A 7058-nucleotide genomic window follows, 5' to 3' on the forward strand; every position below is an offset into this window, starting at 1 on the left:
AAGTCATACCAAAGTTCTAATGACTCGTGATGGTGATTGGACTCGATCAACCTAATCACCACCATGTGCCATGTACATGACTTCATTTTTCTTGTTTGAACATCCGAAAACTCCGAGAATACTGATAACAACCATACCCGGGACACATCTTCGATTATTGTCGAACAATATTTATGCTTCCAAATGAATGGCAAATTCTTTCAACATCAGACGTATGTTACACGTGTATACTATCTCGTTATCGCACAGTTCTATCGACGAACTACAACATGGTTGATATGCTCACATCGAGGCGGAAACTTCTCTTGCTTTACACTCGTACTTCCGTATAAGGAAATATTCTATCTAAATTCTCAATGGAGAGAGCGACTCTTTACATTATACTAGTATTCGCCACGAGGGGGAATATTCCTAACGAACATTTTCGGAAACCGATAAATCTTTCACTTCTAGATTTTGAAGTGCCTTACAAAAAGTCTCGAGACCACGTTTAAACATGAGTACAACACATCAACCACATCCCGAAGGACTAAACAAACATACCATTCAAACCTTGGAAACCATAATACGAGTTCGTGTTATCGACTTCAAATTTACTTGAGAAAAAGTACTTGCCTTTAGTCAAATTCTCTTACTACAAAATTTTCTTTCGTGTATTAACGCCGCACCTTTTCGAAACTTTATATGTCCGAAATTATCATTTTGCAAATTGTTGAACCAAAGTAGGTGACAAGCAAACCACCGGACCTGAACTCATTCATGAAACAACCAAAAAATTATTCAAATTCAAGAGAGGCCCAAGACAACCCATAGTCGCCAAAAGAGCCATGCAAATGTTAGACGTAAACCTCTCGAATTCCAAGTGGGAAACCGCGTAACGTTAAAAGTCGCACCTTGAGGAGGTGTAATCCGTTTCGAGAAACGTAGAAAGCTAAATTCGCGATATTTTGATCCTTTTAAAATCTTGGGGCGTTTTGGACCCGTTGCTAGCCGTTTAGATTCTCCGACTCGTTTGAGTCTCCGTTCATCCTGCAATCCACGTATCATACTTAAAGAAGTGTATTACCGAGCAAGAACTTGTTATTTCTTTTGATGAACTTACTGTCGATGAAAAACTCTACTTCATAGGAGAACCAATTGAAATTATGGATCGTGAAACCAAACTTTAAAACAACGTAAAATCCCGAATCTCAAGGTTCGTTGAAATGCTCAAGGAAGTACCTTCACTTATCCGTAGAATTGACAACGCAAGACCTCGAGGAAGAATCAATAACTACTACTTCCAACTAAATTTCGGGACGAAATTTCTTTTAAGGTGTAGGTAATGTAACATCCCGCATTTTTCCGTTAAATTTATTTTAACACCGTCTTTTTTTTAGATAATATCTTCCGTTATCTAAATTCGTACCTTTCGTTGACTAACGTTCATAATATTTCCGTTATTTAATTATAACATCACTCGTTTACTCGAGCGTTTTTAAAATATTCGTTTGGTTAATTCACGCACCCGCTTTTAAACTCGAGGGACTATTGGTGTCAAGTGGGCAAACTAGTTGACTAGGTCAACTAGTCAACCCACCACTACCACCACTCATTCTTCCCTCATCTCTTTCTCTCTTTTCTCTCTTCTATTTTTGATCTCAAACACCCAAATCATTCATTCATCATCTAAATTCGATCTAGGAGGCTTACAACAAAACAAATTACATATTTGGAATCCTCTCTTCATCCTCTACAATTTGATACCAATTTCATCTCGTTTGGGTAACATTTCTAAAACACTAGATTTCTCTAAATTCGTTTTATATACTTGAAATGATGTTAGTTAGTGTCTATGACTCGTGTATAACAAGAATATATGTTTTGTTTGCTCGATTTGTTGTTTTGAGTAACTAGTTTGAACATTTAAAATGGGTTTGCTTAACCTTGCATTTTGGAAGATTAAATGTTGTTTAAATGCTAAAGTCCATGTTTTAATTGTGTTACTAGTATCACTAGCTTCGTTTTGATGCGTAGGTTGATTAAGAAAACTTCAAGAACATGATTATTGATTTTTGTGAATTTTGGTTAGGGTTTGATAGACTTAAAACGAACTTTTAACGTTTGAATGCCATGAAATGTTATTAGTAAGTGTTTAGTTGTAATGTATGTTTCATTACCTTCAAAACGGCACATCATGTGTGTGAATTGGATTCCCGAATCTTAAAATGCATTTTTGTGAACTTGAAACTTTGAAAATAAACCTTTAATGATCACTTGACGAGATTTCGGTTATTGTAATTGATGTTTTTGCTTGATGAAAAGTGGTTAGTTGTATTTCTTGTCAAAAGAGCTTTCCAACGATATAAGATACGTGTTTTAAGTGTTTACGGTTCGTTAATTGTGTTTAAATGAAGTTTGGTTGAGACTTGAACAATTGAAACAGCCTAGGTACCAGGCCACGCCTAATGTCGCGGTGCGGCCCTCCTCTGCCGCGGCGCGGCAATGGCCGTGTTTGGATTCTGATCAAACTTACACTTTTACGAAAAAATGTTTGCTATGCTACACACCTCCGATTCACATGTAACTTGTTCTAACATGCTTATATATGATTAAAAACCCCAGAAAAATAGTTCGAGACCCGACCCGAACGTGTTGACTTTTTCGTTGACTTTGACCAAAGTTTGACTTTTAGTCAAACTTAACCAAACACTTATGCAATCGTTCTAATATTATTTTATACTTGATTCTTGCATGAAACTTGACAACGTGATTCACATGCTATATAATCGAGTCGTAACGAGCCATAGGACTAATTGAACACATGTCGCCCGACCGTGTGTCGTAACCGGTTAATTGATACAACTTACTTGTTTAGGTCAAGGCGAAGCAACTTTCATGCACACGTTTACTTTGTGAAGTACATTTATACTCGTGCACTCGAGGTGAGATCATAGTCCCACCTTTTCAACAACTTTTATACTTTTAAATTGTGGGCTGAGAAACATATACTTTGTTACATCTTGTACTACTTACTTTTATGTTTTGAACACAAGTCCGATGAAACAAACATTCTACAGCGAGTTTAGAACAAAATCCTCAATTCGATTATCATTAGTTACACTTGCTGGGTGTAAGCGAGAACTTATGTTGTATGGATCCATATGGGTTTGACAAACCCTCATTCAAACGGTTCGCTACCGTTTACGAATGAAATATATTTTTGAGAAACAGTGTATGTTCTAACACTATTTTGATGGGGTTCTATGGGAGGAAATGTTAAGCATTGATAATTGGGTGCTCGCGAACAAACTTTTGGAATGTAACTTTTGGATGATCAATTTTATGGAAATACTAAATCTTGTGATTCAAAAATAACGTTTATTACCACATCTATGATTTTCACCAACGTTTTTCATTGATAGTTTTCTATATGTTTCTCAGGTTCATACTTGGCTACTTGATACATGCTTCCGCACACTTTAATTACTTGCTTGGAGTCAAGCATACATGCATACACTCTGATTTCTTGCTTGGGGTCAAGCATACATACATACATACATACATACATACATACATACATACATACATACATACATACATACATACATACATACGCTAGTGATAGCACCCTTGGATTCAAACTTTTGTCTACATACTTACGCTATTTATAGCAACTGTGATTTTCAACTAATGTCGCAAGTTATTTCATTTATACATTACTACTTTTGTAAACTTAAACTTGTTGTCAATCCGTTTGGTAAACTAAACTTTGCAAGTCATGCATGTTTCAAATGAATGCGACATAATTTTGGTCAAACGCGTCTCATATAGGGACTATGACCACACAACAGGACCTAAGTTAATGGCGCCGTCAATGACGATTTTGTCGGGTCGTTACATTAGATTTGTGCATTTTTATGTAAGTTGTAAACTTGTAACTAGATTGTGTTGACTTTAAATTTTAGGTGGAATTGCTGATGAGGTTTAGGTGAAATTGTGAACTAGGTTTATTAGGTCAGGTGGTGTACTAATTTAGGTTTTATGTGATAAAACTTTTGATTTTTACCCTTTGAAGATATATTACTTTCTGTGTTTTGTTGTTGTTGTTGTTGTTGTTTGCGGTATTAACTATGAGTTTGTTAATGAGTTGTTGACGTTCTTCTGTTGAAATAGAACACTATAAACCTAAAGTCAACATTTTTTCTATCTTTCTATCGTTGATCAAGGACCACATCGACCGTATTAAGCAACCCTAGAAGTTTACTCTATATTTCTTATCTACTTTTTGTTGTTTCTTTGGATTTTTGTCTAGACATTTTTGAACCAAAACCCATGTGTAGTCTCATAACAAAAAGGTCTTGGTACTATGTACAGAAGTGTTAACATATTTGTGATCAACACATGTATATTTTGACCTCCTGTCTGTCTAAAGCAGGAAATCTCGTTCATATGTCTATATCTGTGTATAATTTGGGTACCTGTTTTTGACAGTTGTCTCTAATTTGCAGGCAAGCTTGCTGAGAAATGAATTTTTTCTGTAGTAATATGGCCAATGAATCTTCACCCTCACAGAACGATATTGTTCGTTGCCCGTTTTTGCGTAACATAAATGAACCAACCAACTTCTCCTTTTCTCCGTCAATGGCCTTCCCATTGCCTGTAAGTGTCTTATTTCCATTATCAATTTCACTTTAAATAATGAACGGAACACAAATAACTCACCTACACTATTCATGATTGTAATGTCATGGGTTAAAGCCAACTCGGTGCATATGAACTAATGTTACTATTATTTTTATAGGCCCGGGAAACAAAAGGTCCTATATTCGAGGATGGTCCCAATTTTGATATGGCGTTTAGGCTCTTCCATGGACAAAACAATGTTGTTCCACTTTCTGAGGGATCATTGCAATTTCCCCAAAAGGTAAAGGCCGAAGTAATGTCTCTTTAATCCTTTAGCCACAAAAGCCGCTACTATAAGTCTCGCAGGTTTTGGAGGGTCCTTCGGATTTGATGCATTTTAACGACATGTTCAAGAATCAACAAAAGAAACACAAATCTAAAAAAGACTCTTCTCAGGTATTGGGAGCTACCAGTTATATCAACATTGTAATATTTCTTTTGTTAAAATTGCAATTATTTAAATATTATTAAATAATATTACAGAAAGGAGACTCAAACCATGAGGCAATGGGCGAGGAGTGGTTGAAAAGTGGGAATTGTCCGATAGTCAAATCATATAGGGCGGTAGCTAACGTTCTACCTCTCGTGGCTAAAGCATTCAAACTTCCATCACGCGTAAAGTACACGTGTCCACCATCAATCGTGGCGGCTCGGGCGGCAATAGCTCGAACCGCCTTTGCAAAAAACCTCAGACCACAACCTTTACCTGCAAAGGTACTAGTGATTGGTGTATTAGGTATGGCAGTTAATGTCCCATTAGGAGTATGGCGAGAACACACCAAGAAATTTTCACCTTCGTGGTTTGTAGCCGTTCATGCAGCTGTTCCTTTCATAGGCATGCTTAGAAAGTCTGTTTTGATGCCAAAAACCGCAATGGCGTTTACAATTGCAGCGTCTATTTTGGGCCAGGTTATTGGATCTCGAGCTGAACGATACCGTTTGAAAGCTATTGCTGTTAGACCTCCCCCTGCTTTGACAAAAACTTTTGTTGGTGGGTTTGAGCCGGCAGAGGTCAATTTGGGCGGGTCGTATCCAGTTGGAGTTACAGGTGGACATTGTGGTGAAACTGTTGAGTGGAAATCCACTTCTATGCAGGTTGCAAGGCCATCTGCTTAATATGGTGTGAGGTTTTGGCTATTGTTGGTTGGTTTTGTTATTTTGTTATGTTTAAAATAATACTCCTAATATAAAATACTGGAATCTGTATGTTGATAAATGTTCCAGAATGTATGGAAAATACTTGGCCTGTAATCGCACATGAGAAGTAATCAATCCATGCTACCAACTGGTGGTGGTCTGTTGTGTGTAAAAATATTTGAAGTGTGTATTCATTAATGTAATAGTAAAGCTGTTTTGGTCCTTTTGCATGGTTATGGTCTCTTAAGAAACCAATCACCCTTGTGACTAGATCGGTGTAGCATGTTTTTATGCATAAGCGTATGTTTTTGAACGATAAGTAATTTGGGTGAAATAAGAACCTTTTTATGCTAAAACAGGAGTGAATAATGTGGGATAACTGACTTTGATCAAATATGTTGGGTGACTATGTATAAACTAGACCTGACAATGGATCGATTTGTGATAACCCAATTTGATACAGTTTCGATTATATGACTTCAAAAAAAAAAAAAAAAAAACTTTGATCCATCAGTTCAATTAGTGATTCACTAATCAAGAGGCTATTGACTCGACAATATCGATATGACCCAACCCATCTGATCATAGGGTTAAGAGTTAAAGGCGTAAGCCACGTAAAGTAGTGTGCTTACTTTAATAGATTGTGATCCAATAAATCAATGTAATTATAACAGATTAACAATAATCGATCCATCCAGATCTATCCATCTAATCTAAAAGTGCAGTAATTAGGTTCTTCGTATAGCACATCCCACGTGCTACTCACGTGTCAAAAATAACAAGTATAGTCACGCATAGACAAAAGCGAGTACTACCTTCGTAATGTGCGTATCACATGTACCACACCAAGTGTTCTTTATTTGCCATGATCCATGCAACATAAAGGTGGTGCAGATGGCCATCGGATCGTACTAGGGACCACCCATGCCATTCACAACTTTACGAAACACTAAGTACGACTTGGAAAAGATAAAGTGTACATTTTTCCACCTACGTGTCACTAGCAAACAAACAGGACTAATATATATACAGACTCCGAATTCAAAATGGTAACCTACATTCCACAAAAAGAAAGTCATAATTTGAACAGAAATGTACATAAGAGATTACTCTAAATCCATAAAATTACATTCCAATAAAACATGTCTTAGTTTTCTTACTACTATGTTTGGGATTGAGTATTGTTGTTGTTGTAGTTGTTTCCAAGAAAATAGATTTTAGTTTTCTTCTGATAATGTAAGCACTCTTCGAAATCC

At 36.5% G+C, this 7058-nt stretch overlaps 1 pseudogene; it reads left to right on the forward strand.

The window, feature by feature from the left end:
• Positions 1-4487: 4487 nt before the first annotated feature.
• On the forward strand, positions 4488-5781 carry LOC139869224 (uncharacterized; annotated as a pseudogene).
• The last annotated feature ends 1277 nt before the right edge of the window (positions 5782-7058 follow it).

This window comes from Rutidosis leptorrhynchoides, chromosome 9 (assembly GCF_046630445.1).
Source record: "Rutidosis leptorrhynchoides isolate AG116_Rl617_1_P2 chromosome 9, CSIRO_AGI_Rlap_v1, whole genome shotgun sequence".
NCBI classification, from domain to species: domain Eukaryota; kingdom Viridiplantae; phylum Streptophyta; class Magnoliopsida; order Asterales; family Asteraceae; genus Rutidosis; species Rutidosis leptorrhynchoides.